We start from the raw sequence: 13307 nt of genomic DNA on the forward strand, positions 1-13307 counted from the left end.
TTACACATTCCACTGTGGGGAAAAAGACATTTGGATATTTGGAGTGTTTCTGTCAGAAGACAACTGTTCCATCAAGCAGCGACACAGAAACAGAAATAACTTGTTGAGAGATGTTGAATGTTTGTAAGACAATATATTGTAGTAAATAAATATCAATCAACTAAACATGTCTTAGGAAACCTAAAGGTTTACTCTATTTCTGATAAAGTTACAGTTTTATCCAATGTAAAAAGAACCCCACAAAAATAAAGTAATTAAATAATTAAGTCAGATATTACAAAAAAGTTAATTTACTTTATCTATTTTTTGCACATTATAATTTGCACTGGTGCTGTTAGCAGTGTGGACAGGTGCCATGTCCTGCCATGAGTTTAGTCTGTAGATGGAGTTTACCATGTCCTCTGTATTTTTCCACTCTTCTAGACTTTGTGACCTTTATTTCCAAAAAAATGGAGAAGGAGAAGAATAAACGTGCTCCACTAGATTGTAACTAAACACAGCAGTCAAACAATAAAGATTATTCTTTGCAGCTTTACAAAGCAAGCTTGCCAATTCATTTAATCTCAATTAAATATTTTAAACAATTTAAAATGTAATATTAATCACAATTTTATGGTATTCTCATTGTCAATAAACAAACAGAAAAAAACGATAACTATGGTCTGTGTTAAAGTTCCAGCATTTGATAGGAGGCCCCTGATGGTTTGGTGACCCTAAGCTTAGTGTGCCTATGTCTTAGGCCGGCTCTGTTTGTATAAGATGAGTTAAGTAAATAATTTTTCCAATTCCTGATTAAACTATCATTTCTTTTAGATGTCTGGTTCTTTTTTTGCCCTTCTTCCACCATGTCTGTTTTGCCTGCTCAGCAAATTAAAGTTGTCAGGAGAACCCTCTGCCTGTGCTCTGCCGTGCTCCTTCAGGTTATTTCAGTTTAAACAGCTTCTCCAGCATGTTTTGTCACTTTTGTTGAGCTCAGATATGGCCTGCATTAACTATTTCTGCAGTATAACAAAAACGTTTGACATCAAAAAGCGCCGCTTGGACATTAGATTCATCGTCATCTAAACAAATGATGAGAGTTTCTATTTCGCATTGATGAGCGTGGAAGCCAGGTCAGGATCACTGCAGAAATATGTTAATATTTTCCTTAACACATGTCAAATATTTATTCCATTCCCACCCATTCTTGATGTGGCAGCCGAGGTATGGTGTCAATTTTGCACATTGGAGATAAATGGAAGCATGCTGTGTTTGACAGGTTCTCTTATTTAGGTCAGACTTTTTTGGAGAAACGTTTTCAAATGATGTTTGAGGTGAACTGCAGGGCAGTGAAGACGATTTGAGAATTTTCACTTTTGGACGGAGGTAGTTGTAAACAATTTACATTAATTAAAAATATACAATCTTAACACGTATAGTTGCAATGTATTAAAACTAAAGCTAACCTCCTTTACATCAATGACAGTTAAAAAACTAAACTAAAACTCATAAACCAGGAAGTCATACTATATAACAAATTGTGAAAGATAAATGTTTGAAATCTGCAGTTCTAAAATAGCTACAGTTAAACTGTAAATAATACATTGTAGAAATTACATAAATATCTAAATGACAATTATTTGTAAAGACAAAGCAAATTGAAAAATATATATGAAAAAATACATAGAAACCTAGTTTTATGTGAAATTCTCTGAGTTTCGTCAGAGAACCTTAACAAACAAACAACATCATGAAGACAGATACACACAGTAGGCAGAAAAGAGAGATTTGGGAGAGGCCAAGGTCCAAGAACTGTTCAATCCAACATTTGAAGAAGGAACAAGAATGGGATGACGACAAACACACCAAGAGCTGCCAATCCACCTAAACCAAAAGGCCACAAGGAGAGCAGCAGAGGCGGGTAAGGCACCTCTGGAAGAGCTGCAGAGACCCAAAGCTCAGCATATATGGACAGGACAACTCTGGCATTTTGAAAGAGTGGCAAAAAGAAAACCACTGTTGAAACAAAGCTTTAAGAATTATTACTTGAAAATTACCACATGGCATGTAGGGGGCGCAGCAAACATGTGAAAGAGCTCTGATTAGATGTGATCCATCCATCCATCCATCCATCCATCCATCCATCCATCCATCCATCCATCCATCCATCCATCCATCCATCCATCCATTTTCTTTACACCTTTGTCCCTAGTGGGGTTAGGAGGGGTGCTGGTGCCTATCTCCAGGGAGATATTTCAGGCGAGAGGCGTAAATGTGATCTATTTAGAAATAAATAAATAAATACTGCATTATGAGAAATACATAAAATAACACTAAAATCTACACATCCTTGTATGTAATGTTGAGAATAAATAATTCTGTGTTTTCCTTCTATCTCTGTTAGCTAGTTACTAAGCTAAAGCTACAAGAAACGACATGTTAGGAAATGCCCTCAAAGCTAAGATTAGACGATAGTAGGAGCTAGGGAACGCCCTCTTTGGGGCGTCACTTATAGAGGCTAACAAAGGAGATCACAACCCCTTTTGTGGGGCCATTCTGACTTGTTACCTCTTAAAGGTGGCATGTGAAATGGACCAGGTGTATTTTGGTATTAATGAATTCAACTCACTGACTCTTCTTTAGCCTCAAGAACTCAGCATGGAGAACGGATAATTCTACAGTAATCAATGATGGCATTGTCAACTTTCCAAGAGCCAGTTTTTAAGATGCTTTTTAAATGAGAGAAGTGAAAGGTTCCTCATGTTTTTCTGAATTGTATTACAAGTGTGAAAAACACAGTAGGAAAAAGCAGCTTGACCCACAGCACTTTTCCTGAGTGATATTGAACAGTTATCCCCAGAACCCGCCCTTGTTCATTCACTAGTATTTTTTTTTTATTCAAGAACGGCTTAGTCAAAGTACAAATCTAAATCGCTTGCAGAAGTAATAGCAGTAAAAGGTGGTTGGTTGTACAAGTTCTAACTTAGGAGGGGTGAATAAATAGCCACACCACACTTTCCAGATAGCTTGTGAGAAATTTTAAATATGTATAATTAGAATCATTAATTTAATAATTTTGCTCTATTTTGTGTGTAAAACGGTGACAAAATGTAGAAAAGTTGAAAGGTTATGAACAATTTTGTGTGTCTGTGTTGATTTCAAGTCATGACCCTAAAAGTTTTGAGAGAGACTGACTTTTGCAGATTTATTAAACTTAGAAATTAACCAAATTGAAACACCAGATAGTTATTTTGTTTCTGTTCGGTATTTAATATTGTTTTCTTCTCCACAAGTCATAGCTTCAAATTTAGGCAGAAAACCTCAATTTGATCACTAAGCTGAAACCTAATCTAGAACAGGGTTAATAAAGAACTTTTATTTAAACCTAAAAACAAAAAAGAGAAAAGAACAGGTGACTTACATGATGATTTAACACCCCCCACTGTTGCAGTCCCAATTAGTGAAGTGTACATTTACAAGTGTGTGTGTGGCTCTCAGATGCTCATAGATCATTCTGACTCTAGCGGGGAGCTGTTTGGCCTCGAGCACCGTGAGTGAATTATAACTGTTTCCAGCTCTGACTTGGTGGGCCCCCATTCATGCTCCTATAGAGCCAAAATGTCCATCCTAACAGATCACCTCACACTCGCCCTATGAGCCATATATTTCTCCAATCAGGACGTGAGTTAGACAACACCTTTGATGCTTTGCAGGTCTTCTCAAAATTAGAAGTTTTACCTTCAAATGGAGGTAGACTGAAAGCCAGGAGGTCCACTTATTATAGTTAGCTCAGTTAAATCTCTGGTTCCATTAAGTGCAAGTATTTTATTAGAAAAAGGAATACTGCAACCTAATGGGGGCCTTGTGTGAGGGCCTGCGGAGCTTGTTAAATAGAAGTGTAATCCCTTTGAACCTTGTTTTCATTAGGCTCTGTTAGAAAATAAAAATATATGAATTAGTCATGAAAAAACACTTCAATTAGATATTTTGTCATTTTATGTTTCTTTCCAGATGTATTTAGTTTGATGTCTAAAATTGAATACATATATATATATATATATATATATATATATATATATATATATATATATATATATATATATATATATATATATATATATAGAAGATGGCAAGCATGTGGCAATCAAGAAAGTGGCTGGAAGGTGTCCAAAGTTTAAAACACCAAACATGGTCAAACAAAAAGGAAAAATGTCCAGCTCTATCTTGAGTTCAATAAGAGAAAATATACCCGTCAGTTTATCATGTGAGGATCATGTAATAGCTTTATTAACTCCAGTCTAGTTGTAATTTACTTAAATGAAGAATGATTGCTTTTGGCAAAATCCAAAATCCAAAAGAAAATTTAAAACATTTCTGCTTCAGCTCTACTTCAGTCAGTGTTACTCTGACACCCAAGAGTGGCTAACTCACCAAACTGCCTTATATCGTGGAGCCATGTGTGAACTGATAAGCTTTATGCTCTTAAATAACAGCCACATTTGCCTCAATGGTCTGGCTGTTGAATTCCTGTATGAACTTGTTACGACCCGGCTCGTTGAGCCGTAACAAAAACCAGGAAGATACGGCCTTCAACAATAAATACGCTCTTTATTGAGCAACAAATTAAACAAAAACCAACAAACAAGCAGGCGGCCCCCTTGTGGCCGATGGCATCTCCGAAGCTGGTGGCGTGAGCAGGGGAGTCCTGCAAAAGAAAAGTCAAACAAAAACAAAACCAAACAAACAAAGACGGGGTGGGCAGGCAAGTCAGAGAAGCGCAAGTCTAGAGAGCAGAGCTGGGTGGAGAAGACGACTCAGCTCCGAGCCAGCTTCAACGCAGTGGAGCAGGCTGCTTATATATCCAGGATGCGCTGGGCCCTAGCGGATCCTGGTCCCGCCCCTTCCGGTCTGCCTCGGGAATTAATAAAGGACGGATCCTTCCTCGTAGAGTGGAGGGGAACGTCACAAACTATTAGTTTAAGCTGTAGTGTGTTGTGTTTTCTTCCCTCAGCTTTGGGTTATTTCCTCTTTTAAATCTAAGTTTCCAATTATTTTGATGGTGATGTGTGTGTACAAATCCATCTCCATCCCTGTGAACTACTGTAGAGTTCACTCATATTTCCTACACAGATGCTAACTCCTTTTTCTAAGTGGCCCCACAGTCACAGCAATCATTTTATTCCTGGTAAAATGATTGAATTTTTGATAAGAATCAATCTGGTCTTAATTTCCGTGAGAGATTTTGAAGTATCGCTGTTAAGAGACTTCATATCATCATCCATATGTAGTTAATTTATGTTTAATAGGTGATACTCAAAATATTATTTTACTTTGAAATCTCCAATAAAAACATTGGTATTCCTGACATTAATTTATGTGTCATAGTTTTAAGAGTTTCAAGTTTTCTGTCTCTATAATATAAAGACATTTACACTTTGAGTCTTCAAAAAGGCACATTTTTGTTCTTGGATTTATCATTTTAATACACAAACCTACTTATAGGTTTGTGCATTTGTTAAACATGTTTCCATTTGTTAGACATTTAACTTGACTTCTTGTGGGGAATTTGACATGACTTCTGCATTAATCAAGCACTCCCATCATTAGAGAAGCTGAATGATGCTGAATTTCTCTAATCAAAATGAGATGTTGAGAAGAAGCCTTACGAGATGACGGGGGACACAGAGGAGGGATGTAAAAACAAAGCAACCCTCTTTAATAAAACATCCTGCTCTTCATAAGCAGGCAGTCTTTGTCCCTTTTTTCCCCTCCTACACACTATTTACTAATGAGGACTTGGGGTCATTGTAATTGTTGCAGGAAAGGCTGCACTGATCAGAGGTGCAATTTTAGGGAAAATGAGGTTCTGTCGGATGACTTCATCTCTTTGGTCTGCCAGGCTGAGCCCTCGAGGCTTTTCTGATTCGTCTTCTTGGATCACCAGCACCACATATGTGGGATGTGTATCTGTGTGTACGTAAAACAAACTAAACTGAAGTCTCCCCAAAAATTGGTTAAGATGAGTCCTGGTAAGGAGCTGAGATGATTAGACCACCTACAGATGGTGGAGCACAGAGCTGACAAGATTTACCTCCTTCTTATCAACGTTACGAGCAGGGAAGCACTGATTGGGGGTATTTGATTAAAAAAGAGTGCAGCCTGATTTAGGTTTAGTTGATTAGGGATGAGTTAATGTGGATTGTTTTTTATCATTATCTGTGAGGAGCAGGGGCCACATTTGGAAAAGATCTTGACCACAAGGAGACCTCCTAAACAGTAACATGGAAACAACACCGCCTGGGTTATCCTGTTGATCACGTGTATCTGTGTAAGGATATTTATATTTTTAAACACACAAATTATGCTTCACAGAAACTTGAAAAAGATATTTATATCTCAGATTTTTCCACATTTTGTTACTTTTCAACTAAATACTTCTTTGTATTTTACTGAGATTTTATGTGATTGACTATCATATAGTGAAAGGGTAACAGGATAAGAGAGTGATGCATTTTAAATTTTTATTTGTTAAAAATGTTGAAAACTATACAATGACTTCCTTCCACTTCAGGCCTGCATTTTGTGATGATTTATGACATAAAATCTCAACAAAACACAATGAAGTTTGTGGTTGCAACATAGCAATCTAGGAAAAAGTTGAGGATTTATGAGTACTTTTGCAAAACACCATATGTTTTTTGTTTATTAGCTAAACCAAAACAAACTCTATGTCCTAATAGTGAATCACAGCAGGTGAATCTAAGTGCCCTTCAGTTTGATTAATGACTTAAAGCCATTCCAAATTCATCAGAATTGCATAACTGCACTTTTCCTGAGGCAAAGTAATGAAGTATTGCATGAGCACTCACCTGTAACCTTTCGTTACTGTTTCTTCAGATTTGTTGCAGAACTAATTTCATCATGTTGCTCATTGTTTGAGGAAATAAATTTGCTCTTTTTTTAAAACTAAAATGTATTTGGAATATTGTTAAAGAACAAACAATCATTTTGACCAGCTGCTGCAGCTGTAGAGCCTCCTGACCTGAGACAGATATTACTGTTTATTTTTATCACTGTTACTAGAGCAAATCCATGATGAAAGGTATAATTTGTGAGCCAGCTCTCCACTGATAAATATTCTATAGCTTAATGTTGCACAGAAAAAGGTTAGAAAAGTCAAGTCTTTAATTTGAGAACATTTATTCAATTGGAAAAATGATATCCCATTCAGAAATAATTGATTGTAACAATGCCACAGGTGCCACGCCTGTGCAATAATAACTTCTATTATCCTCTTTAGCCAGAGAGCCATAGAGCATTCAGACTTCTCAAATAACATTCAGCAAGGTTGGACCTCCCACTAAGGATCTTTGAACATTTTCTAACACAATTTGTATGTTTTTTTGGGGCCCTGCCAAGCTCTTTTCTTATGCTCTTTTTTTTTCTGCTGCTCACCAAATATGTTCAATATTCAAATCTTAGAGACTGAGAGGCTCTTGGAAGAAGGTTGAGGAACCACTTAAATGTTGATTTTTCTGGTTTGGATCCTCAATCTGCCAAAAGATCCAACTTTGATCCACATTCAGTTTTCCAGTAAAGCTCATTGAGCTTATGATGCTATGTACATAAATAAGAATTACAGGGCATTTGGAAGAATCAAATTCTCCATCATACTTAGCACCAGACATGAGGTGGTTATCCTTTGTTTCACCTCACACCCTCTTTAAACATTTGTTGCCAAAAGGCTAAACCTTCTAACAGTAGCACATTTCCTAGTTAAAGTACCAGTGGGGCTGCTTATTTTTTCATCTACAGTAGCAGGGAATAAACAACTGTTCTCTTACAGAATGACAAATTTGTATGTATATACCATCTTATGGTGACTTGTTTTGCCAGTCATTGCTAGAGTTTTCTACTAATGAGCTTTGGAGATTTATTTTACCTCCCTACCATCCTCCTCATTGTCCATGGTGGCAAGATTAATATGGATCCTTGTAAAGCTAGTCATATCTATAGTTGTTTTAAGAGTTATTATTACTAGGATCAAATGTTATCCTGTTTTTTCCCATTTTGAAGAGTGGCTGAGAGAAACAGGCCTCATAGGAAAGTAATTACAACAAAACACTATTTGTCTTAACAAATTGCAAAGAAAATAATAAAAAATAGCTATGAAATCATCATTTTCATACTGAGTCAGTACATAGTGAGGCTTTACATAGAAACCCTGCAGTAGGAGCCTCTAAAAGAACCGCTTGTCCACTTATCTAACATAGAACAATGTGGTTTGGATAGCTTTTCATCATATCATATCTTTGATCCACCCACCTCTAAGGCTCCAGCACTGATTCTTTGTTATCTGGGAAATGTGTGCTCTGGACTGGGATTCTTTGCCAAAATGTCACATTTACCAGCTGTGACCAAGTTGCACAGTGGAAGAACACGAGGAGACAATAGGAGCACCATGTCTGACTTCAGTCCAGAGGTTGACTTCAAACTCCAGCATCTTTGATCTGTGTCTGCTTCAGACTGTTCTACATCACAGAAAGAAACAGTTTTTGATATAATTTAAAGAGACACAGATGACATGGTACATGGATCAGAGAAAACATCTAACAGCAGGATGTTGAGATTTTTGTTTGGATTACTCTTCAGCAGAGCCAAAGGTGGATTTTTGGTTGCATCCCTTTAATGTTTCTGCCTGACAGACTAGTGAGAAGGAGAAATTACCAGTTGTGAAACATCCAGAATGTTTCATAACTGTGACAAAATCAAGAAAAAATGACAAAACAGAAGTGAGATTACAACACAGCAAAAAATTCAACATTTAAAAAAAATGCTTTCTATTCCAGAAACTGCTAATTTAGCAGAACAAAAACACCTTGTTTTAGACATGGTAATAGTAATTTTATTTTCCCCAATGGGGGAAAATAATTTTTGTCCCCATTGGGGAAGCAAGTGCTGTCCACTTGTCAAACAACACATAGATCACAGACAAGTAGAAAACAGAACAGCCCAAGTTCAGCATCAACAAACATGCTGTTCAGAAGCATTAATAGCAAAACTTAAAGTTTTCCAGGGAGTATTCTTGGACTTTAGATGTTGAATTTTATGCAGAGGTTGATAATGTCTAAATAACAGTTTGTATTTGGTGGAAGGAATAATCCCAATCAACCCCAAACTTTCATAGATGTTATTAGATTGTTTTTAATCCAGTTTGATATCCTGTCAAAAGTAATAAATGATCACAAAAACCAGCTATGAAGTTATGCAGCCACTGATACTGGTTGATAGACAGGAATATGTCTGCTTCTACATCTCAGCACTGAACAAACAACCAAAACCTGTGAGCCGCCAAAACTCTATCCATGCTAATCTCTGAGCCTACATCACAGACCCCAAAGCAGCCAGACTACCCCCAACCCAAAGCCAAGGGTAAGCAAGGCAGCACACCTTGGACTGTGGTGAGTAAATAGAGTAGAGGGGATATCTATATCTCTCAAAGCAAGCCTCGGCTCTCAGGGATTGGCAAAAGTAAACAATTGCACTAGCAGGCCAATAATTGATGGCACCATTTCTTTTCATACAGTAAATAAACGTCAAGCGATGGTGAAACTCTGCCACTAGATTACAAAGATTAAGAACAGTACAGGAATACAAGGAAACATGTTCCTTGGATCTTGCCCCTCTTAGGTCTTAATTTCTAATCAGTCGGTTTTGAAGGGACAACCTGAGAAATGAGCCACAGTGTGGATTACCAAACATTGCTTTTTGATACTGGTTGCTGGGAACAAAAAAATAAAATATATGATAAAGATTGTTGCTGGTATTTCATTAGAACCTGAAGACATTGTGTTGCTTCTCAAAATAAAATAATAAATCAGGTCTAATAAAATTAACTCTGTATTTCGCAATGTCATCTAATTCATTAGTATCAGATTTTCTTTTACGGTCAAGTTGCTTTAACTTGTTTAATATGCGTTATAAAAGTTTTGTGTTAACTCCACACTGATCTTCTTATCCTGCCTATGTTAGTGAGAGTGAACATTGGGCGTCATCAAGACTGATCTTGCAGATAAAGCGCTTCCTCCAGCTGTAAGAGGTGGTGGCCTGCCGACTTGGTGATCTCAACACTCGCATGCTACGGAAGAAGATAGCAGAGATAGATGAAAGACCGCCTGCATGGCTGGAAGAGAAGATGATGAGACGGGGGAGGGGGAAGTCTCCAAAACAATTTCCATATTGACACAGTAAGTGCAGGCAATAAGGGTCTTCTCTTCTGGATCCTCATCAAAGTCCTTTACAGGAGGCCAACGGGGAAATAATGCACCAGAAGGCTGGAACCAAATCACTCTTAGGAATCAAAGGACCTCCATTATCTCACATAAATACACATGCACGCACATACAAATTCTCGGATCAGTGTAGCGCTTTGATGTTTATCTTTCTGAATGTTCCAAGTCGCTCCTACTAGGCCACCACATCTTAAACTCAGATGAGTTGCATCTACTATTATAACCAATATTTGTGTGACTGTAAAAAATTTCCTGTTTTATTGTTTCTCTATGTTGCTACATTAGAAACAATTAATAGATTAATGAATCTATTATACATTACATACTTTGGATGTACAAAGTATAATTTTACACTATGGCTTAGACGCCATCTTGGATCCTTTCTAAGACTTTGTCCAATATTTGTTTCTGGTCACTTACTATTTACTCTACAAACGGCTAAATACTGTTTTAAAAAAATTACCAGCAAAAATACCATAAAATTGTTTTATTAAAAACTGATGTTTCTAACAATGTGTGTTAATCCTAAATTTGAAAATTTGCAATAGAAAGGTGAAGAAGACCAGAAACAGATTTTTCACAAAGTCAAAATGTTTTACTCTTTCTTGAGAAAGATAACTCCACTGACTCTACTGAAAAGATGCTAATTTTACTTCACATTGAGTAAAAATACATCTAATCACGTGTTACTTTGCCACATCTTAGAAATATCTCTACATCGATATGATAAAATTTAACAATTCAACATTTAGTTTTTCTAAAAAGTCATTATTTGCAATAAAATAATATATAACTGTCAGTTTGGGACATCTACAATGGAGAGACAACCTATCCAGGATTCCAGGGTCATTTGTTGAACATTTGAGTTCAACAAATGACCTGGCCCTCATCAACTGTCAATGTTACTCATTTGGTGCTTTGGGAAAATATTTGCCCACCCATGTTCCTAGAATCAGGCCTGCAGAAAGAGGGACCATGCAACTGTCTAGTGGTTGAGGCTTTGCTCTTGAGACTCCTCGGACTCAGTTTGAAAAATCAGCTGGAAGATCCTTCGCATGGGCCCATCGGCTCCAGGTTTGGATGTATAAATTGGTACCATTTTAGCCGGTTGATAGAGAATGTTGGGCCTGAGCAGGCAGGTTCTCCTAAGTATAAGTTTCAGTTATCCGCATCTTCTTGCATACTTTATTTCTGATCACTATGATGTCATCATTTCATCACCAACAGTAACCCTCTCACAAGTATCTGAAAGAAAGTCATACCATATTTAAGCAAATCTTAAGAGCTACATTACTTTATTATTTATTTATATTTCTTGCTTTACATTATTATATGTAACTGCCACATAGACATTTGTAAATACAGTACTGACAATACTGTAAGTCTGCCTAAACTCTATGTGTTTTTAATGGTGTGGTTCTCCCAGCCTGCATCCTTCTGTGGGAGTTAGATCCCACTTCCTCTCTGCTTCGTTTGTTATTCTTCCACCCTTATTCTCTTAAATGCCCGTGAAGATAAGATGGCTCAGTGATAACAGGGAACAGGGCAAATAGTGTAGTACACAAGAGGAACAAGTGCTCCTAAGAGCTTTAAATTTCAAAGAGAGATCAAGAGGGTCCTGGATGAATGGGCTCGGATATCACTGTAATATTTTAATCACATCACGTGAGAGATGAACAATCAAAAGGAGCCAAGGCCTTCACAAAAGCCACTGAAATTCTCCCGCATGCTCCATGCCCTTATGCTTAAATGACACAATTTACTTGTTTTTATGAGTGTATGCTTTATGAAATCACCTTATCTTACTGAGTTTGGTTAGGTGTGTGTGTCTGGAAGTCAGACAGACACAATGAATTCCTTATTTTACTTTATTTTTATTTCTTTAACCAGTTTTACTGGCACGAAGGAATGAAATCCAGGTTGAATACAGTTTTGAAAAATTAAAATAGAAATGTTTATTATTTACAAGGATCTTCACATAGCAGGGAAGCACTTTCAACCGTCTGGCTTCTGAAATATACTATACAAATAAATTTGATTGATTCATTGATTATTACCGCTGCTTGGTATGTGAATATATATCATTATATTAAGCACATTTTATATCAGTGGCAAAATCCTGGAAAACTTAAAAAAAAAATCCACACTTTAATCTGGGAAGAATCCTTACTAAAAAAGCTATCATTTTAATCAAAACTACCACTGATAAAGTTTCTTTTTAATTTGTGCTATTTTTTAAGTTGACAGGAACATCCAAAAGCTTTTTAATTTTTAATCTACAACTTCCTGTTTTCAGGAGTGTTTTTCACCAGTGACCATTGCCCTGAATTCTTTAGGTCTTTCCCTTCTGACACACACCTGACTTGAATAAGTGAGTGGTTGACAGGCTTCTGCAGCACTTGATGGCATTTGAATCAGGTTGTCTGAAACAGAGACACATTTCAAATATGGTCCCTGAGGAACACTGGTGTAATTGAAATCATGCAGTGGTGCATTTCCCTTTGCCACTTTTCAAAAAGACCGTCATATAGCCAACTCTGGGGGATTGAGTACTGACTATTGTAGTCTAGGCCTTTGGACTCTGGTAGGGTCTCCCACAACAAATTGGTCTCAAGGGAATCAAACATCTTGGCCTTGTAAGACTACAATTTTGGCCAACCTTTCCCAGATTAGGGAGACGAGGTTCCCTCTTGGAGCCAGACCTGGTGGGAAGCTTACCATCGAGTACTTGGCACTCGATGGTAAGTACCAGGCACTGTAGTTATTTTTTAGGCACGGCCTGGAAAAATAACTACAGACATGGACTCAAGTGGCAGGTGAAGTAGGGGCTTAGACGAAGCAGTTTCTGGTATCTTAATCATGCTGAAGGGATTGGATAAGGAGTTCTGTCATCCAGAGGGAGGTCGAAGTTGACCCATTGCTCCTCCACATTGGAGGGAACCAGTTGAGGAGATTTGGGAGTCTGATCAGATTGCCTTCTGGGAGCCTCCCTTTGGAAGTTTTCTGGCCATTTCTGGGGGAGACCACACAGCAGAC

The sequence above is a fragment of the Poecilia latipinna genome, unplaced genomic scaffold (genome assembly GCF_001443285.1).
Source record: "Poecilia latipinna isolate Pla-1442-1.1 unplaced genomic scaffold, P_latipinna-1.0 Scaffold789, whole genome shotgun sequence".
Lineage (NCBI taxonomy): Eukaryota > Metazoa > Chordata > Actinopteri > Cyprinodontiformes > Poeciliidae > Poecilia > Poecilia latipinna.